This window comes from Lissotriton vulgaris, chromosome 3_1 (assembly GCF_964263255.1).
Source record: "Lissotriton vulgaris chromosome 3_1, aLisVul1.2, whole genome shotgun sequence".
Taxonomy (NCBI): domain Eukaryota; kingdom Metazoa; phylum Chordata; class Amphibia; order Caudata; family Salamandridae; genus Lissotriton; species Lissotriton vulgaris.
This window is the reverse complement of record NC_141689.1, coordinates 1,501,640,441-1,501,663,448: the sequence shown is the minus strand read 5'-3', so window position 1 is coordinate 1,501,663,448 and position 23,008 is coordinate 1,501,640,441. Positions and strand designations below refer to the sequence as shown.

Genomic DNA, 23,008 nt, shown 5'->3' with positions numbered 1-23,008 from the left:
AGGGTTAGTGCACCGGGTCAAACCTGCGAGGAGAATCTACAATATCTTCGATGTAAAGTCTCAGCTCTCATATTTCTTGCTAATATATATATTTTTAATGCGTATACAAATTGATAATTTTCCTTTATTAATTCCTATGAGCCTGTAGTAAGTTGTCGAAGAGAAAGCGTCCTTGTTCTACACAACACAACAATAACTTGATTTTAATATAGCGCTTCCGCCGACTCTAACAAGCACTGTAAATAACGGATGCGTAAATAAAGAAGTGATGGTACTGTGGCCTCTGGGTCAGGCTATGCTTAGCGTGAAAGGGTGAGCGGTGGGCGTTGCGGTGGGCGTTCAACTGCAACACCCATTAATTCTGACGCTGCCCCCTATTTACAAGGGCGATAGAAGGCAGGGAAAACCTGATCTTAACTTGGCGAAACGAGGAGAAATGCTTTATTTCGCCTCATTTTTGTTTTTTCCACGTGTGTTGCCTTGTACAGTACACATGGAAAAAGCAAATTGCCTTGGATTGTTTATGTTCAGGAAGGTCACCCTTCCTGCCCATAGACAATCCTTAAAAAAGATGACATTCTGTAACTTCCATGTGTGCTGCATTAAGCAGCACACATACAAGTGACAAAATGTCATTCAAGATTGTTTATGTGCAGGAAGGGGACCCTTCCTGTACATAAACAATCTTTCCGTGCACGCAGACACCCTAGCACTAAGGTGCAAGGGTGCCTATATTGGCGCTAAGCTGCTAAGTGTAGCGCCAGTCCAGGTGGAAACCCAAGGTTGCACCATATCCTTGTAAATACGGTGCAGCCTTGCGTTTCTGAAGTGATGGAGTGAGGAGTTAAGCCATGACGGCTAACGCCTCACTCTGCCACTTCCTTGTAAATATCCCCCAGCGTGTCTTCTTTCGGCATCTGCTCCGTAATGAAACAGCACAATGTCCAGCCAGCATGAGCAGAAAACTGTTCTCTCTCGTCCCCCACTTTTTGCTCGTACCCCTCTTGCTTCCCTTTAATCTTGTACTTCCCCCCTTCTGCCATCCGTTATTACTACTGGTACTCTTTAGATTCACCTCAGAAGGATGAACGTCTCGGCCAGGGGTCTTCCAACTGGAGGGCCTCAAGTGATTGGAGGAGGGCAGGCTCTAGTCAAAAGAAGCATTATGCTTATGCCAGTTCTTTGTTTTCAGCAGCAAAAAACATGAGCCGCAGTAAGCCTCTCTGTAATGGGCCATTACTACCATCTTTTGTCATTTATATGCTGGCTGGGAGGTAGTAGCAAAAGGGCAGGGACTCCAAATATTCTTCAAAACGCCCACCCTCATTTTAATATTCACACTGTGGATACTTACACCTTATACTTATACCTGTCCAGCCTAGTATGCTTGGCAATCGTGTATTTGATTGCATTTTTAAAACAGTAACAGAACTTATCTGCAATGTTTAAATAAGTCTAGATATATTTTAACATTGCCAGTTTAATAGAATAATTGTGAACATGTTTGAAAGGGGGCCGATGATTTTCTTTTTGTTGCACTGGTGGGGGGGGGGGGGGGGGGGAAGGAGTGCACCATTACAAGTTTGAAGACCACTGGTCTAGGCCAACCTCCACTGGCAGTCGAGGTAGCATCTTAACATCTTAACAACAAGTCGCTTTATCAGTGCAAATAGTCGTATACCTAGTTCACATGCTGGTCACATGGATTCTCAAGAACCGGCTTTACATCTGAATTCCCCTAAAGCAAGATTTCACAACAGTATATTTGTGAACATTTTCATGATATATCTGCAGCCGAAGAGTCCTACCAGTGCTACACCTGGGGGTGGCAGAAAAGTGTGTCACATATGCTTAACCGGTACAAAAGGGGGTGGTGATGGACGGAGCATCTGAATCAATCAAACACTCACATCCAGTCAGGAGTTTAATCCATCACCGTTCTTTAGCCCACTCTGCCACCCCAGTTCAGAAAATGCTTAACCGTACTATACAATGCTTGAAAGAAAATCAGAAAAGAAACACTGATGTACATAACCTTCCAACGTCGTACGAATTTATATCAGTCTTTTCTTGGGAAACATTTTCTTTCAGAGTTTAGGCACAAATGTTTCTCCCTCTTAATTACAGTGCAGGGAGAGGCTGAAGTCCATGTCTTTGCTTCAGTAATAGTTGTGTAAGTTGTGTTAAGGAAGAGGTGTGAGCCAGGAGTTGTTATTCATCCCAGAGTTGCAACACCGACTGCAATGCAGATCAAGAAGGTCGGTCGATGCTGGGAGGTTGTGAAGATGCTCTACAGCAGGGGTCTCCAAACCGGTCCTGGAGGGCCAGATCCATGCCAGATTTTTTGGATATCCCCATTGAGATACATGTAGTTATTTAAAAAAATCTGGCATGGATCCGGCCCTCCAGGACCGGTTTGGAGATCCCTGCTCTACAGTTTTCAAGTCATCCTGGATTTCCTTCGGGCTCCAGGCGTCACTGGAGAAAATGTACTGTTAAATGGCGTCCATTAACGATTTTCAAATGTAAAGAAAGCGAGGAACGGTTCCGCTTTAAGATAAAAAGGTAAAAGAACTTCGGTGCCAATAGTGCCCGCCCACTTCAACCTCTGGTTACTATTACCCAATTCACGGTACTCAAATTGCTAAACTTAGACGCACCGAAGATCTAGTCAGCAGTGACAAAATTTGAACTTAACATATGCAGTGCTTCACATTTATCAGACGTGAGTGTTTTACTCACTAAGCCAAAATGTCAGCAGTAGACACCAATTCACATAAGATGAACACTTACAGCCATGGTAGCATTTTGCTTTGTCTGTGATTCTATTATGTCATGCTTAGGGCATTTGTACAGCTCATTCATTCGTGCTAATGTATAGCCCCAAAGTGCTTTTATTATGTCAGAACCCTTGACGGTGCTGGGATTCTTGTTGCCTGTTCATAAAGCAATTGGTAGTGTTCCCTATTGTTCAGACACTGAACGCAAGGTTGGAGTAGTTTAAAGTATTGTTTAGTGGTGTCTCATATAGGATTCATATTGACCATATTCACTATCCTGAAGGGGCTAACATACAACCCTTGTGTATACATTGAATTGTGCGCTTTTCCTGTGGCATTTGGAGATTGAAACACGAAGGAGAAAGATAGAACAGGGGATACTATACCTCCCACAGCTACGACTGTTTCTACATGAGGAGACTGGATAGAGGAGAATAACATAACTTTCAGATATTTGACACTGAAGTGATACAGAACTCTGATGAAGTCCTAAAGGACGAAACACGTTGGTTGGGCTGAATGGAAAAAAAAGCAGTTTAATGAATAAAGTCGGAATTTGAAGACTCCCGAATAACTGAATCCCAACAAATTATCTATGTTTGAATATACTTGGGACAATATAATGCTTTTATTTTGCTGATTAACTGAACGGAATTTCTGGGATTATAATCTACGCTCCTTTTCTGTTGTTGGACACATTGAATTGTGTCAAAGCCACAAGATGTGCAAAAATGCCTGGATTACTTGCAGAGTAGATTACATTACTCCAAATCATAGTCTTCCTCATCACATTCGTAACGAAAACAAGCGAAGCATCTCAGTGGTACTGCTTTCACCATTAGAAATAAAAAAAACATTTTGCAAGCTCCTCCCTTCATGAGAGTCACACAACTTCCTGTTATGTAACCTGTAAGGAGGGGCATTAGTAAAATGCTTCCTGGTATACCACGCTTTACTAAAGAAATCAGGTTATCCTTCCGATCCTCTATAATGAAGATTACTTATAAGCAATCCAGGCATTCCCATCCACGCCTGTCTTCTTTCCCCCAGTCCTAATACAACTGAGTGCAAACCAAAGTTTTCCTATATAAGAAAATTACTATAAAAGCTCACAGTACACCAGAATGTTGCACCACTCAGACGGGAAAATTATTAAACGAAGTGACAAAAAAATTACTGTTGAGCTGCTTATAATACTGCTTGCCCAGAAGTAGAATAAATCACTTCTCACATTTGTAATCAGTAATGGGAAATAATTCTGTGCAGTGAGGGCCAAGTAGCTGCCACACTAATGGTTTTTTAGAGAGGCTCTTTTGAATGCAGTGCAAGAAGAAGCTACTCCCCTGGTGGATCGGCCCTAAACCATGTGCATTCTGATATGCATTCTCAATCACCTGCTTAAAGTTGAGGTTTGAAGACGATGATCCTTATTGGCTAGCACAAAAGTGACAAATAAAAAAAACAGTTTTTCTTATTGAGGCTGTTCTTTAGAGATAAACTGAAAAGGCTCAATGGAGATCCCAAAAATGTCGCAAAACTTCCAGATCTGGGGAGGGTAAGGAAAAAGCACTGAAAAGATTAAGTCTTGGGAAAGGTCAAAAGATGAAGGGTATCTGGGCAAAAAAGGAGGGTCATATCTCAGTACCACATTGTCATAAAAAAACCTAAGAAATGGGTCATAGTTAAGTAGGGCCCCAACTGCCCCCAATCTCCAGCCAGTTGTTATAGCCTCAAAAGGAAAAACAACTTTAAGAGTCAAATGTTTCAGAGAGACTATTTCAAGAGTATCAAATGGAGCACCTTGAATCACATTCAGGACTAGAGGAAGACCCCAAGAGAGAACTGGGGAATGAACCACTGACCTACATAGATTGAAACTCCTAAGAAGACGAGCGGCTAGGTTAAGAAAACATGACAATGAGGGACCTCTGAGTGCCCTGATAGCTGCCCACTGGATGACCAGGCCCAGGTGAAAGCTGTCATGCAAAAACTTCTTATCACCTTCACAAGAGGAAAGAACTATAGTCTTAGCCTCACACCAGGAAATATTTTTTCCATTGTATTTGATATACTTTTAAAGTGTTTTATTTTCTGGAATTTTGGATAAACATAGTAATAGGTGAACCACCTAAAGATTCAAACATGTGCCTCTCAATTCCGAAACCATTAGAGACAACCTGAATACTCTCTGCTAGCAGAGGAAATCTCAGAAGAGGAAGTAGCACAGAAAGGCATAGGGTGGTTGCTCCGCAATTGGTAAAAGCCATGGAAACAGGAGTTTACGGTACCAATAAGGTGCAACCAGAAGAACTTCCTCTTGTTCAACTCTGATCTTCACTAAGACACTGAGTAGAAAAGCAAATGGGGGAAAGGCAGAAAGTTTTCTCTTGGGCCACCGGAAGCGTGAAGCATCCTCTGTCAAGGCTTCCTGACAAGGCTTGAAAAAGCAGATCCTGGGTAGGAAGGAGCCCTGTGGAAAGATCTATCCAGGGAGTTCCAAAACCCAAGGGGAATGAGACATGAACACAGAGAATAAGAAGCTTCGACTCAGTCTGTCGGCATGCTCATACTGTGTCCCTGGATGATAAATTGCTGTCAGATATACCAGAGTTTCTCTTCCACCCAAGTTCGATCTGCTCCACTAATTGGGCTAAGCATGGAACCTTGGTATCTTTCAGTTGATTGACATATGTTCTTGTGACCTGTTCTTATTTGGACTACTCACCCCTTGAGATGCGTGGCAAACACTAGAGGTGCCTTAGGAACTGCTGCAAATTTACTCCAATTGGAAAATGAATTGTATGCTTCATCAGTGGCTAAAGACCTTGAACTCACTGGTTCTTGAAAGCCTCCCCCCCACCCCGCCCCAGACTGCTCATGTCTATGGTTATTATCACTGGAAGGTGAGAGCTTAAAGATTTTCCTTAACTCAAGTGGAAGAGCAGTAACCACTGACATTTTTGTGACACTGAGAGTCCAGTACCATTATGCCGTAATCTTTTGTGTTTGGGAACCAGTGGGACAAGAGGCATAACATCAGATATTAAATGTGCAGGCCGGCCCAAGGAAACACTCGTAGAGTCACTGCCATGTTCCCTTGCATCCTCAACATTCTGTCATAGTGGCCATCTACCTCGGGATCTGTATGATGCTTTTGAGGCCCACCTCCAGGCACCTCCAACTCAGTATACAGTAATAGCGATGAGTATTGGAGTAGCCAGGTGAGGTAAAGGGTGTGTGAAGGGAACAGTGGGGAAAGAGATCTGTAAAGCAAACTGATTTGTATATGACAATTATCACCAACATAAATTGTTTCACAATTTGGCTTGATAGTTTCTTTCTTTATATTCTCAGCTTTATAACTATGGTGCTTCTTATACTCTCAGTATTCTAGCAATGATGCTTATTATATTCACAGCATTGCAAAAATCGTCCCCACCTTATTCTCAGTGTTGCAATAGTGCAATTTTTAGATTAGATATGATAAAATGCCCACGTCTAAGAAAACGCCACACGTGAGACCATACACCCGTTTATAGGCAATATCAGAATTTGTACGCAAAATTCTTCACGATTTAATAACTGCTAAATAAATTATTAACAAAGTTCATGCCATCTTAGTTTTTAAGCATACACAAGGATTCTATACTTGGAATTCAAAGAACAAGCCAGATCCGTATTTATTAAACAACAACAACAGGTGTTGAAAGTAACATGCAGAGATTAAAGAGCGGCTTGCTCTGTGAGTTTGGCACTAGTGGAGGACTCCTCTACTCCTTTGTGCATTCTGGATTGCAGTGGGAGCCAGCTGGGAACAGGATGTTGTTGGACATGCTCTCATGCTACCAGCGTGATGTTCAGGATCAGAGGTAGACCCCTCAACAGGACAGAGAGACATGAACTCTTGTACCGGCAAGAACACAAGAATAGTGAGCAGCCCTCATAGGGCGTGGCGCCCTTTATGTGCTCAGCCACATCTCAGCCATATCCAAGATGGTTTTCCTCTGGGGCATCTGGAACATGAAGTCTGTAGGAGGCTGGCTTAGTATATGGTGCTCACTTATTTAAGTGAATACCCATGCACTAATCCTGACAACCCTTATGGTGATTTTTGTGGTCTTAGACAACCGCAGAAAGCTCTCTAACTGGCAGCTGTGGAAAGCAGCCTTCAGGCTTAGTCCAGAAGGTGTTAAGCAGCTTGTTTTACCAGATCTAATCATGTAGTGTAGGTTAAATGAAAAAGAACAACACAGTGTATATAGAAAACGATGTCTATTTATTAAATAACACTCACTAATACATTGGTATACCTCCTACCCGTAGATATAAACACAAATACATACAATACCTAAATTGCAAACAGGTAAGTAAGCACAATGCACAGTGGTCTCCAGGAGGAGACTATACCATATACTAAGAAAATGGAATGTGAACTTCGACCAAAGTCAGGATTTGGACCAGGAGACTCATAAGAGATGGGGACGCAAGGAACCACCCAAGTCAAGTACCCAGGAACCCATGGAGGCTGTGTGCAGAGTGGAAACGCAGCCGCGTACTCAATAGAAGTCAACTGGAAAGTAGCGGTTGCAGTTTTGAAAAAGACGGAACCTTCCCAGTGGACCCTTAAGAAACCCAGTGGAAGACAGAAGGTTGGAGAGTCACCGCACCAGTGGATACCCGAGGAACCAAGATACCTACACCAGGGAGGCTGGGTGCATAGGTCCGAAGTGACGTTGGAAACCGCCGTATACACTCAATGGAGGACTTCAGTAAAGATGCCGCTGGAGAAGACTGTGCAAGAGTCCAGTGGAATCCAAGGGTGGATTCTTGAAAAGAAGAATCTGCAAGCAGAGGGGACAGGATCTATGCCACAGAGAGGTGACAAGGAGGCATGGAAGAGCAATGCCCAGAGAAGACAGAGAATATGGAAGTGATGATGCAGCTGTGAGGACCAGGTGATGCTGAGGAAGACCAGGAGCCATGCACGAGCTGTCCCACATCAGAAGTTGAGAACCAGGGGGTTGGTGTCCAGCGGGAGCACCAACAAGCCTTGGCAGAAGCAACAGGCGTGGAAAATGATGAAGGAGCAACATTGGGACCAGCAAGGTCCAAGGGACTCACCAAGTGCAAGAGAGTCTGAGCTAGCCCGCAGAAATCAGGGGAGCCCACTGAAGCAGGAGAAGACCCCGGGGAGGACACACAGGTGTCGCAAGAGGACCTTGAGCCACTCACCAAAGAAGAAGGTTCACGGTGCAGAGGATGTTGATCACGGCAGGAAGAGATGCTGGAGGATGGAGCTTCTTGTAGCCCAAAGATCTCTGGAGGGCAGAGCCAACAAGCCTTGGCATGGGCAAGTCAATGCGAAGGACAGGGGTTTGGTCCCAGAGGTTCTGATGAGGAATACTGGCCCCAAAATTGCAGAGAGGACAGTTCAGGCCTCGAGGGATTTGCAGAATCACCACCTGTGTTGCTGATCCTTTCGTAGTCCATGGGACTTTAGGTGCAGCAGACCGGTCAGCTTCATTGCAGTGCCCGCCAATGCAGGGAAGTTCCTCCTTCACTCCAAGGGAGACAACTTTGGGTGTCCTTTATACTCACAGGTCTGTTGAAGATCCTGGAAGAAGCACAGACACAGGCAACAAAGAAGACTTGCAGAACAGTGAGACCAGGAGCAGCAGGAGTCTTCCTTGGTGCAGGGCCGGTTCCAGGCAAAGTCCAGGTGTCCAGATAGTCAGAGAGTGATGTGGTTTCAGGCTTGAGTCTTGTTCTACGATGAATCTGAGGACCCACTCACAGGTAAGCCCTGTTATATGCTAAGAAAGGGATTAGGACGACTCAGGGGTCCCTCCCAGAGGAGGGGCTGGACAGAGGGGAATATACTCCCATTTCCTTTGCCCAGTTTTGCACCAGAGTGGGAGCCAACGGCTCACTGAACTGGTTCCAACTAGAGTATGCAAGAAGGGCACCAAATGTGCCCTTCAAAGCAGTCTGGTGGTGCTGGCAAGCACCCCCAACCCAGCCCAATACACTAAGTCCTGTCTGGGAGGGGGCCACACCTCCCTGTGACAGGAAACCTATTGTTCTTCCTTCCCCTGCTCGAGCTCAGCTCAACAGCAGGAGGGCAGAATCATGTCTGAGGTCAGCAGTACCACTAGCTTGCTGGCAGATCCTGGAACGCTGTTACCAGGAGTACTGGGAGCTTCCTGGAGGAGCCCCCAGTGCATGGAATCAAACCTCCTACACCCGTAACGGTGTTGGAGTATGATTCCAACATGTTTGATACCAAACTTGCCCAGGCTCGGCACAGCCACTATATAGTTAGCCATCGCATAATGATGCATGGCCACTTTATGAACCAAAATGGCTGACCGCACTTACAAAGCCTGGTGAATCGACTCGGGGTTTGTAGGGGTGTCCTGCTCATGCAAAGGCACCCTCGCACTTGTAACCCAGCACCCTGCCTTCAGGATTAAAAGGCCTGCCTTAGGGGTGACTTATAGGTTTTAAATGTAATGACCTCAAATATAAGAAAACATATATCTCTTGTAAGTGGTGCTAGCACAAGCTTACACAGGCTGCAATGGCAGGCCTGTAGAAAAACAGTTTGAGTGGACTCTCAGAGGTGGCACAAAACATGATGCAGCCCCTGGTGTAACTATGCCCTGGGTACCTCAGTACCATATACTGGGGACTTACAAGGGTACACCATTAGCCAGTTGTGGAGGTACCAGAGTACTTACTATTTCAAATTTAGGGATGAAGCATAGTGGCTGGGGTCCCGATTAGCACAATCCCAGCCAGACTAGTCACAAAAACATACTGACACCAGCAAAAAGTGGGGGTAAGCACGAAAGCAGATCCTACTTTCCTACATAGTCCCTAATACAGCTGCACTAGAAAGAAGAGACAAAAGTGCATTTGACTTGGGGCAGAATATTGCAAACATGTCACACAGCACAAAGAGATATAGGTCTACCACAATTGGGCGGAACAGCGTAGCCACCAGTGCGCAGAGCTGAACACATGCCATTTTCCGTAAAGGGAAGGTCAAGCGTGCCAGACACCCTGGCAGCAGGAAGCAACCCATAAACATTTGCGCAGGCACTATGACTTGGTTGGGGAGGGCCCTAGAACGTGCACCTCCGCAGTGCAGACACATTCTCTCACTGGGGTTTGGTGGCACTCTAGATGACTCCTTAATCGTCGCATAATTTGTTTGTGATGTGCTGCTGGAAGGAATACTTTCCCCACATAGAATCTGAACAAAGCCCCAATGATTTGGACCTGTTGGTCCGGCTGAAGATGCAACTTTTCCTTGTTCAGGAGGAATCCTTGCTCTTTTAGACAATTGCAAACCAGCTGAACTGCTTCCAGACCCTTAGAAAAGAAAAAACACAAATAAGCCTGTTGTCTAGGTAAGGGAATAGCAACAATCCTTGAAAGTGAAGAATACCCACTAATGATGCCAAAGGTAGGACAGAAGTCGGACCAAAACGTAGCATACAGAACTAATAATGATTCCCCAGTACAAACAAAGTAGACATTTACGAGAATGGGGATGGATAGGGATATACAAATAAGCATTCAAGATATTTAAAGTCTCTAAAAACATGCCAGGCGCTTTCAGAGGAATTATATTCCGCAAACTCACCTTCCTGAAATGCTGAGAAGGAATACATTCATAGGGCCCGATTCACAAATGTAAACTGAGACAAAAGCCTAACAACTTTTGTTATTCACAAAGGCATTTAAGAGAAATAAAGTGTGACTTTTGTCTCAGTTTTGGTCTAAGACCAAAACTTAAGTTTAACTGAGACAAAAGTCTAACTTTACAACTTTAGGTATTCACAAAGGGCATTTACAAGTAGTAAAGTTAGGCGTTTGTCTCAGGTTAACTTAAGGTTTGGTTTTAAGTCTAACTGAGTGCAAACCTAAGTTGAATTGAGAAAAAAGTCTAACTTTAGTACTCGTAAATGGCCTTTGTGAATACCAAAAGTCGTAAAGTTAGACTTTGTCTCAGTTTACCTTTGTGAATCGGGCCCATAGTTTTTAAATCCAAAACAGTCACAACTCCACTGATTACTTCTGAAAGAGGAACATAAGGGAGTAACAACAATGACCTCTGTCTCTGAGTCTGAAACCAAAATAACAGGCCCATTTGTCTAGTAAATCTTGTGCATCTTTGAGTATCAATAGTGTTTGACTGTGTTTCGAAGAGTTGGAGTGGTAACAAAGAAATCCTCTGGCCAACTTGAAAATACTCTTTTGTATCCCTCTTTCACAGTCTGGATAACCCAGGTATTTGAGATGTCTGAGTCCCATACTTAGAGAATTTTTTTTATTCCCCCACCCCCACTTTCTCTGGATAGTAAGGATTTGGAGCACGTCCCCTGCCATGAAAGGGCAGACTGTAAGCCGCTGAGGGTGAGGCTTGTCCATGACAGAAACCAAAACCTCTGCCCCTTGACAAAGGACTGATAGGCTTAATAACTTGCGATCTTCAGCCAAATTCTGTACCAATTCAACTAATTGTGGAGTAAACATATTTGTGACATTAGATGGGAGATGATGAGTCACCAAGGATTTCTGGGAATTATCATTACTCTAAAAGTGCATTGAGATATGCCACTTTTCCTCAGCCATTCAACCCGAACAAATAATCAAAAGAAATGTCAAATAAAAACCTGACTTGCTGCTCCATCACAGAGCACCTAGTGGAGCAATCTTCACATTGATAACATTCTTCAACAAGAGCATGGAAATCATGAAGTTGTTACTGGACAGTATAAATTGCATTGGTTTCAGCTCTTAGGATTACATTTGAGGCAGAATAGGCCCTCTTTAATGCAACCTCCACCTTCTATTCTACTGCATTGGCAGGGGAAGCATCTTACAATATAATGGCGTCTGTCGAAACCAGACCCACTATGAAAGAATCCACTGTAACTGCTGCAGGGAACTCTTCCTGAAAATTTTCATGGTGGTACCTCCTAGCCAGGAATCTTGGAAAACTTGTTTTTGCTATATGAGTCCAATTTCTAGACTCCTGATTGCTTTATGAATGGGCAGCGAGGCCTGTATTGGCAAAAAAAGATCATCCTTTTAGGCTGAATAGCTTGTTCTGGGAAGGAAAGACTTTCTATCGGGTAGGTGACCAGTTCTTTTAGTTCTGGCCCCTGGATATATCTGCTCTATTGATCTTCTATATCTGAATGGTCTGAATCTACATGCTTGCGAATTTGATGCGTTACATGATTTAGAAGATGGCTGACCTTCTTGGGCTGCAAAGGCTAATTTAACTGGTTTATTTATCAAAGACTGTAGCAGCTACATTTCTGGTGCTGGATCAGAGCCCACCACCATGGGAGTGCCCTCCTCATCGGTACGGACATCTGCCACGTTTAAATTTAGCAGAGCACATTTCCATAGTAGCGCAGATATGCTCGCCACTAGTAATCTTAAACTGCATGGTTCTTCTTCTTTACAGGGGGAACCTCCAGATTTATTGGCTTGCTTAGCAACCCTCTGCAATAGTTGTGAAATATCGCAGGACCGCTACAATGTTTAAGCTAGGTGTTTGTAAAGGAAACATTCATGCCTCCAATATTTAAAAATGTACATTTATTTAATGCGGCATTATTTTAATAGGGACATGTGGCTTTCTCTTAATCACTTTGCGGCGGAGGTTGCCAAAAGGCTGATAAAAGGATTAAAGCTAAGAAGGAACCACCAACCATGCCGCAGATTCATTAGTGGCCACTAATCGACCGCCCATTCCTTGTCTGAAAATGCATTATTAAACACAAATGACAACAGATAAGAATACACGTATCTCTGTCCTGTTGAAATCAATTGCCAGCTTGCCACAGAAAAGGAAATCGGAAAAATTGTAGTAAAGACCCTCCTTTTTGGTCACATAACGAGAAGTTTTGTGACTCTCATGAAGGGAGTAGCTTACAAAAACTTTATTTTTATTTCTTTTTATGAAATCCGGACCAGTCAGACACTCTGCTCACTTTCCTTAGGACTGGGATGAGGAAGATGGGTGAGCATTGTAATATCTTGAAATTTCACAACCAACTGAAGCTCAGCAATTCGCTCCTCCCTGTAAATTAGTAGGCCTTAGGCCCACATACTAAGTAAAGTAATGATCCAGCGGAAACATACTTATAAATATTTTTTTATTTTGTCTACTGAGGGGCCAATTCCGATCTCATTGGGAAAGTCCTCTGTCCGAGACGGATCCGGAGTGCTTTCCGAGCGTCTCTATTGCACGGTAGGGTTCGCTTAAGGCTGACACGTATGGAGTGATCAGGACCCAGAAACGTCTCGGTCGGCGATTTCAGGTTTCCTGCATCATACTTGACACTCGTACAGTGGTACGAGTCAATCAGAGAAAACACACGTCCGGCTCGAACTTTTCCCGACCGGATCGCGTTCGGAGCCATTCCGGGCGAGATCGGAATCAGCCCCTTAATCTACACTAATTTAATTCTCCTACCATAGTGGGCCCGTTACGATTAGATGATCAATTCAATTTCATTTACCACAGAGGCATTGATACTCTGATGACTCTTTCTCCACCAATAGGACGGGTGGAAATTACGGTGACTAAACTCACTGTTAGCTGTCCAGTTAGGACCATTAATTGACAGCCAGCTCACAGGTCAGAAATCAAACTTAGGTACACTACTATCAAAATCCATGTTGTAGATATAAAGTATAGCAACTGGAAGTCCCAACCTTCTAAAGAAGGTAAGTCGAGTAAGAATCACACATACTAATAACTCTGCATTCACTTCACAAAATAAGAGAAGCTTGCTGATTCTTTCTACAATACATTTAAATCATCAATTACAATAAAATGATGAAACAACAGGACTCAATAATAGACTCAAATGGGTTTAAATATAAATTATTGTTTTAGAGATGCAATTTTCATCATTATCAGCAATTGCTTCAGCAGCTCAGTTAGAAATAGAACAGCTTTATTAACAGTGGCAAGCATTTAAGCAGGAGTTTGAATCAGAAATAGCCACAGAATTACAGAATCCAACCACCAAATAGGTAGCAGGATAGCTCATAGATTAACAGCTCAATCCTAAGGGGTTGAAAGGATTCTATTAGAGTCCATTAAGGGCAAGTCCATTAGCATAAAGATTTAAGAAAGCTTCAGCATAGAGTTCGGTCCATATGCCACAAACTTTAGCATAGACTAGGCCGTTAGTTAGTAAAAAGTTCAAAAATCGAATAGCATCCAAATTTGCCTAAGTCCGTAATGCAAAGTAGCATGCTTCAGAAAGCATCTCAAAGGAAGTCTATGAGCTGTATGCATATAGGCAAAAAGTATGCGTTGCATAAAGGTAAAATAATTCTGCGCTAAGCAAATGAAGTCAGAATCTGTGGTGCCCCTCCTTTGAGGTTTGTTCTTTTATAAGTTCTTTGGTAAAGTCCTAGCGACGTAGGATCAAACCACCATCGAAAGACCATCATATGGCTATAGTAATATCATGTCACCTAAAATGATTAAAATATCAAGCTGGTTTCTGTTGCCTGTCATCAGACAGTAAACCTTGCAAGTCCACATAGACCCAACGTTGCTAAGAAAAATACAAAGTTGCAGTTAACAGCCAGAGTTAACATTCTATCCCCACAGGAACATTTCACTGTGAACATTAGAAGAAGAATGAAAATATGTCAAGAACAGTAGTGTAGAGAACAAATAGGTTATATCACACTTTTAAAGAACAACCCATTGTATTAAATCAGAGGAAAGTTCAACACCAGTGAAAAAGCATCTTGAAAGAAAAAGAAAGGACTTCAAGTTTGCATTGCATGGTTAAATGAAATAAGATTTAACTCTACCTCAATTGAAATGCATTTTAATCAATTTACATAAAAATGTAGAAACTTTCATGAGTATTGTTATATGAAATGTCTAATGTTAAAATACACCACTTACACACATTTTTCACATTTATCTCGTAAATGCACGTTTTTCAAAATATAAAATTCTAATCTTGTTTGAATGTTTTCACATTTTCTGACATCTCTAATATCAACCTGTAAAATATCAAGTTTATATTTCATTTCTACCACATTTTAGCATTGATTTTCTAAATGATGCATTTCAGCAATAGGCACCATATCACTAAGCCACTCCATTTCAACACAAACTTCCATTAATAAGCAGTTTATATGTAATAACTCCTGAGCTTGTCATAACTGCCGTGGAGCTCCCACGTGGGGATAATTTCCCTCCTGTGCGGGGCGTTCCATTAAGTGAGCGGTGTCATGACGAGCTCACCTCGTCATGAGCACAGATTCACTGTGCCTCGTGACGAGCTGAGCTCGTCATGAGTCCCCCTGCGCCACACGTGGCCCCCTCGCCGCGTGGGAATTAGCCCCGCGGCGAAGGAGTTAATATTATTCCATGTGTGTTTTCTTCATCTTGCTTTTTAAAAGCACACTTTACGATGCTTCTACTACACTACTCTCTGTTTCATATAGCCTTTTTTGTCATGTCTAATTTAAAATGTCAACCTTTTCGTGTTACCTACCTATAAATGTGTCATATATTATAATTTTTAAAATGTCAATGCATCAGCAATGATATGGACACTAGCGTGGTGGGTGCATAACTGGCGGCAAGCAAGAGCACCTGGGCCCTTTAATTAACAGTGTTGCCTGACCAGTGACGCCTGTGTTTGGATGGGTGAGTGGAGAACTGCCCCTTGGGAGGGGCTACTGCATGACGTGTCCTGCAGGTCACTGCACTCCCCCAGCGTCCTTCCTCGTTCATTCACGCAAGCCAGATATTCGAAGTAAATTACTTTCAGCACACACATCTATTCACATGGTAAGTACTGGTGAGGTCACAAACACGCAGTGAACTATGCCGCGTGGAATTAAAACACATATAAGGAAAAGCTTATTTTCTTCTGATCTCTTTTTAGTATGTTTAAGTCTGTGTCATTACAAATGTATTGCAGTACAGCACACTCCAAACAGAGAATGTTTGGAAATAGCATGAAAGTTCCTAAACACTGTAGTGATGTTCTATATTTTGCTGCAGCACAACTGTGGGTGCTGTGACTGTGATTCTGTGAATCTCATCTACTTCAATGGGAGCACAGCACAGTGTTTTTCAAACGTAGGACGCATCCATCTCCATACCTTCTCGTTGATGACTATATTTGTCATCTCTCTTCAAATCCACAACTTCTCTTTCACGCTCTCTATTCCCTTCGCTTGTAGGTACAGCCTGCAACTTGGACCCATGTCCTGAAACACCACCCTCCTGAACCATGTAGGACTGGTGTTAACTTATACCTTTTTCCTTTTTGGGAAAATTACATATATCATATATTTACAAGGGCTTTCAGCCAGTCATCTTGATCTGCTATTGTGCCTTTCACAATTTTTTCCACCCACTATAACAGTGGGTCAGCCTTTCAGCAAGGAGTACATTCACACACAAAGTTGTTCCCCTTATGCCAGAGGCTACTAGGGCAATATGTTCATTTTGAGGCTAAGAAATATTTTATAGAAATTTTTTTAATACTTGCAAAGGCCAGCGGCTCCAAAAACAAAGTTTTACAAATAGGGATGCCAAAACAAAATATACATTGGCAAAACTAAAAAGATGGCAACCAGAACTAGTGGATTTGCCAAGGCTTGTCACTTTAACGTGTTAGCATTTGCATAAAGCCTGGCAGCTAGTTCACTGCTAAGCATTTGCAAGAACTGAGTTAAAATTAGAGTAGTCAGCTAGAAAAACAAAGCGTTTTATTGGAAAAGTGAGAAAAATAAAGAGGAGAAAGAGAGAAATAGAGAGAAAGTTTGGAATAGAGCGTAGCATTGAGATGTAGCAACTGAGAGAGAGATTGAGAGAGAGAGGGAGAGAGAAAAGAGAGAGAGAGAGAGAGAGAGAGAGAGAGAGAGAGAGAGAGAGAGAGAGAGAGAGAGAGAGAGAGAGAGAGAGAGAGTGTGCAGTCCTAGCAAATTGTTTCAGTAGGTGAAATATGTGTTCACTCATAAAGGGAATTATAGTGGGTGGTAAATGAATTTCAAACGACAGAGACAAAAATCCTGCAATTCAAACTTTTTTAAAATGCTGTAATTAAGCCACAGAACTCTAAGTGACAAGTCAAAGGAGGAGAGAAAAGCACAGCGAATAGGTAAAGTTCCTTTCCCTCAAACTCCCCATTTCCTATACCTTGATTCTAGGAACTAACAAAGGCTATTACAATCGTTCAAGAGCAGAAATACAGCCTTGCATCTCCAGTGGACATCTGCCTAACCTAACTATTTATGGTGCGAGGATGTAGCCTTGCGGTTAGAGCTGTCGACCTTGAAGGTGGGGAATCGGGGGAATCGGGTTCGAGTCTCGGCAACGATGCTCAACGTCCTGTGATTCTGGGCAAATCACTTTATCTTCCAGTGCCTAACAAAATTTAATGTGTCTATCTGTAATGAAACTGGTGCTCTGATAACCGATGTTCGCGCTGTATAAAACTCTAAAAAAACATTTTTTAAATAGAAGATACATAGACTGAGGATTTCAGAAATATGCTGCTATAGGTCATAAATGGCTCATATATGTGTCTGAATCGTCCATGAGGACCTAAAGTCAGCCATGAAAAACAGACAAACAGACCCTGTAGGTTCATCCAACCTTTTAGCCCTCAATGAAATCTCACTCTTCCAGCTCCTATGCCAGAAAGGGCAGTACATGAAGAACTCCAGACAGCAAAGACAGACATAGTTTGCGTCCTTGTCAGGTAGGGTTTTGATCTGGCCACAGTGGAAATACCATTAAGGATAATATAAGTATATAGGCAGATAAAGGAGGTAACCTTGTGTTCTTTATATCGGCTCTTTCAGAGCACTTTATATGGTAGACCATTGCACCTAACAGGCCATTCCTGAGTTACAGTCTTGGCTGTACCAAAGCCTCTCTATTGGAAACCTGTCCCAAGGGATGGACCTCAACAATCACCAGCCTCCCCTGATCACTGCTGACAAATGGTAGCTACATAAATGTACAGAGGCTAAAATAGATGCCATAACCGCCCTCCCCTATAAAAAATAATGTAAATTCAATGTTTACACCCAACAATGACCAAGCTGGGGGAACATCCTTTACGACGACATCTTACAACACAAGTCGTAACCACGACTTGCGCTGGAGGGCGCTCAAGGACAAGGAATAGTTAATTTACTATTCCAACACTTTACCTACTATCCACGGGGACTGGTGTTGGAATAGTAAATTAAACTATTCCTAAGTCCGCACCCTACAGCGCAAGTCGTGGTAACGACTTGCGTTGTAAAACACCGTTGTAACGGTACGCGTGGTAATAGCCCGCGTCGTACCATCATACATCCACCAAGCTGTAAAGTGCTAGGGAAGGAAGCATCTTGAATTGCCATGAATTCAAATATCTCGCTCACCAAGTCCCCCTTTATCTCGGAGTCGTCTGCCACTGGAAGGCCGGTGGGGCTGAATCCGAGTCAGTTAAAGGTCAGAAAGGCAGGCCAGTGCCACTGAAAGGCCAATGTGGCTTGCGGCCTCTTGACAAGCAACAATGTTTCTTGGGGGTAGGGAAGAGTCACTCATATCATATGTATGGCAGTAAGGCAGGCAGTGCCTTTGGAAGGTCACTGGACAGAGCCAGTCAGATTTCATGCATCAGAAAGGCTTGTGGAGGTGGAGAACAGTGTGTCTCATTATCATCAACTTTATTTGCATTAAAAAGCATAAAAGTATGCACATTTCATTACATATAAATATTATTACAGTAATTCAATAACAATACAAATTCTAATTTTAAAAACACTAAATGAAACCTCTACAATCTTGGGTGACACAGCCCACGTGTTTTTACAAAACTAGCCTTAATACATTTGGCAATAGAATTAGAAGCCATTATTTTTCTTAACAGTGTAAAAGAGTTAAGCTATCTACAAAATATAACTGCACTGGCGTTAGCCGCAATCTAAATGCATTTTGGCTCAACAGCAGTGGCACTTCTAGATTTTAAAACAGCATTTAAAAAAGACGCAGTCAGGACTGGTTACTCAGTGGTAATATTCTTTACTCCGAGTCCTGGTCTTCCCGTCCCATTCTTTAACAGTGAGCAGCTTGTCTGCTCCACAGAAACCCTATACCTAACAGAGCTTTAACACTAATACGGCGCCACCTAGTTGGTTTGCATAAAAGGGAGATGTGTGTCATGAGAAGATCCTGAAAATATCAAACAAACCCAGAGAAGAAACCAAATACAAAACATTCACTTGAAAACAAAAACAGAGAGGGTGGGGAGGGCTCAGGAATGGGACGGGAAGACCAGGACTCATTATTAATATTACCGGTGAGTAACCGGTCTTTACCTCCTCATCCATCTTCCCATCCTCTTCCTTAACAGTGAGCCATTACCCAAGCGAAAAAAGACCAAGAAATGCATCAATACAGGTCCATTTACTGAAAAGAAAAGCAGTACAAATCACAGACCATGTACAGCAGCCAAAACAGGAGTGCTGAGGCCGCCATCCCCAACTGAAGATGGCAATGGGAAACAAAGGTAAGGGGAGAGGCCCTCATGGCAGCATTACAAATGCCACGCAAAGAGTCCCCATTTAACAAGGCCCAGAAAGAGGAGACATCTCGGTGGGCCTACCCTTAACAGAATCAGGGAGAGGACAGTGAGCAGACTCATAAGCCAAAATAACAGCACACTTCACCCAACCAGTCAAGGTTGACAAGGAAGGATGGAGGGCAATATCCTCCTGACAGTGGAAAGAAGATAAAACATAGGGCAGAAAAAACTGACTAGGATGGAGAATCACCTTGTCAGAGAAAAACCGCAAAAAAGGGGGGGAAGCCATCAAAGCACCAAGCTCACCAACCCGCCGCCCAGAAGAAACGGCCACCCAAAAAATAATTTTAGCCGAAAGGTACTTAAGGTACACAGAGAGCAAAGGCTCAAAAGGGAGCTTAATCAAGGCCTGCAGAACCAGGGGAAGATCCCAGGCCAAAACCGGAAAAGGTGAAACAGGACGCTGTATCAAAAAGCTCCGCAAAAGTCGAGCCACCAAAGGGGAGACAGAAGCCACAGAAGAACCCCTAAAGGCAAGAATGGCAGCCCACTGAGCACAGAGAGTGGAGACAGCCAACCCCAAGACAAACCCATCACGCAAAAAAGCCAGTGCCCGCACAGCAGCACACGAGGATAAAGGTAGGCCCTTCCCCAAGCACCAGGAGGAAAAGTGTTTCCAATGATGGTCATAAGATTTCAGGGTGGAAGGCCTACAAGACAATTGGATGCTCTGGGCCACCTTGAGAGAACAATGCTGGCCCAATAAACCTAACCTCTGAAGTGCCAAACCCCCAGCCGGAGGTGGCGCAGAGAGGCCATGCTGAGAAGAGGAGCACACAGTGGAGAGGGACACAGGGGAAACTGCCAATGGGGGCACACCAACATGGCCAGAAAAAGGAGAAACCAAACTGCCAGGACCACTCCGGCACCACCAGAAGAACCTCTGCCCGATTCACTCAAATCTTCCGGATGACCTGGGAAATCAAGGCAAAGGACAGGAAGGTAAACAGAAGTCCCAGGGACCACGGAACGGAGAAAGCGTCGATCGCCCAGGCCAGCCGAAAGGGAATGAGGCTGCAAAAAATAGGAAGAAGGGCCAATTCCTCCAAGGCAAAGAGATGCAGCAAAGTAAGGCCGAACCGGGAGAGAATCCGATCTAACAGAAGAGGGGATAGACACATAGTCACCGAGGAAGGAAACTCCCTGCCCAGAGAGTGAGCAGGCCCATTCTCCCTTCACGGAAGATAGACAGCCGTCAGAGAAAGGAGATTCCGCTCGGCAAAAATACTGATTCTCCTGGAAAGGAGAAACAGAGACCGGCACATGACCCCCTGCCGATTCACATAAGCATGACAACGTGGTTGTCGGTCTGAACAGAGACAGCACATGTCCGAAGGAGGGGAGCAAACCACAGAAGGGCCAAGTAAACCGCCCAAAATTCCTTCCAGTTCGACGACTGGAGAGCCGCGAACCGGGACCACCGACCCTGCCCCTCGATAACACCACCAGGGCCGGAGGAGGAAGAAGATCGAAACCCTAGGAAAGAGACTGAGCAAACAACCACCATTTGAGAGCAGCCCAAATCCCCAGCATAACAGGCATAAGGGCATCGTAGTCCTGAGATGCAGGATCCCAGTGGGCCAGAATGTGATGCAGGAGGGGATACAGATGGAGACAGGCCAAAGGAAAGAGATGCAGAGTGGAAGCCATCTCTCCTTGACTCCGCAGCCAGAGCCTGGCAGACAACTTGGATTGAGACAGAACCCACGAAAGTTGCTCAAACAAAGTCAATTGTCTCTCCTGGGAGAGGAACACCATCCCCAGATCCATCCAGAAGAGAACCCCCAGCAGGGATGACTTCCTTTGATTGTGAGGAACCCATAGGACTCCGGAACACGACACACTTGGTCCACATCCTTCTGTGCCTGAGCGAAAGAAGGAGAAACAATCAACCAATCATCAAGGTAGGGAAAAACTTGAAGTCCCTTGGAATGGAGACTACCCACCAGTGGGGCCAAGAGTTTCTAGAAAACCCTTGGTGCCAATGAAAGGCCGAAAGGAAGCACTTGGAATTGAAAGTGCCAGGAACCCACAGCAAAGCGAAGAAACTGCTGATCCGCAGGATGGATGGGCTCATGCAGATAGGCGTCCATCAGGACGAGGGAGGCAAGAAAGCACTGTGGCAGTACCAGGTGCAGGATAAACAGCAAAGATACCATCTTGGAATGATGACGAGGAATGTAGAGATTTACCCTCTTTAGTTCCAACACTGTTGCATCGTTCTTGGAGACCAGAAAGAGGATGGAATAACAACCCAGCCCCTTCTCCAGCGGAGGGACCTCCACAATAGCTGCCTTCTCTAAGAGAAGACGAACGCCCTCCAGCAAGGCTGCCCGCCTCAGAGGATGACGCAGCAGAGGAATTTCCCAGAAGACCGAGGGGGGGGGGGGGAGGAGAGGAAAGCTCGATCCAGTGACTGGAGGACACCGTCTGGACCGCCCAGGCATATGGAAGACTCACCCAGCGATGAAAAAAGAAGCATAGGCAACCCCCACCTGGAAAAGGCATACAGTCTTTGCTTTGGAGAAGGAGCGGAGGCAGGACCACCGGATTGGGCCCGGGACTTGGCACCACCAGGGGCCCCCGGCCACGACCCCTGCCACGAAAGGGCTGTGGAGCACCCCTGGTGGAAGGAAAGCCATAAGCACGGCAATAACCAAAACCATGTCCTCGAGAAGGAGGGCAAACAGGAGCAACAAGCTAACGATTTTCAGCTGATTGCTTGACCAAGTCCTCCAGCTGGGGACCAAAGACATTGGAACCGACAAACGGCAACTTAAACAGGACGGACTTCTGAGAGGAATCCGCCTTCCAAGACTTCATCCAGATATGACAACGAGCAGCAAAGGAAGCCCCAGAAGCCGCTGCCACCGCATGCAAATTGTCAAAGGAAATGTCAGAGAGATAGCGCACCTGCAGTTCCATGAGAGCTAAGAGAGAGGAGTCATCCTCCCCCTCCTGTAATAGAAGAGCAGGGCCTGGAAATCCTTAAACAGGGACTGGACCACACAATAAAGCAAGAAATAAAGGCACACACCCGCTAAAGCCTGGTGACCGGTAAGCCGCAGAGTTGCATGCGAAATGATAACTGGACATGAAAGCGAACGCTAGAGCAGGCCGCCGAAATCCAAATAAACAAATACCACCTTCACATACTATATCTAAAACACATCCCCATCCACCCGCCTTAGGCAGAAGTGAAGGAAAGAAGGCAGAAAAGCAGACGCTAAAGAAGGTCGCCAGGAAAACAAAAATGAAATGTAAAAAAAAAAACACTTATCCGACCACCCACTCTGCTAGGCACACGGAAACTGACAAAGTCAGAAAAAAAAACCAGGATGTTGTCATGACGCACTTCCCCCTTTATGCAAACAAACTAGGTGCCATCATATTGGGGAAAGTGTTACAGCTCTGCTAGGTATAGGGTTTCTGTGGAGCAGACAAGTTGCTCACTGTTAAGGAAGGGGATGGGAAGACGGACGAGGAGGTAATAAAACATATAAATGTTGATCAAAGTTGTGGAAGAATTAAGAGCGGTAGTCTATGAGATTGTAAGGCCAATTTTGC

At 44.2% G+C, this 23,008-nt stretch overlaps 1 protein-coding gene across 1 annotated transcript in view; it reads left to right on the top strand.

Moving 5' to 3' along the window:
• STPG2 (sperm tail PG-rich repeat containing 2) overlaps positions 1–23,008 on the top strand; it is a 2,754,965-nt gene that overhangs the window by 546,917 nt on the left and 2,185,040 nt on the right. The window lies entirely within an intron of this gene.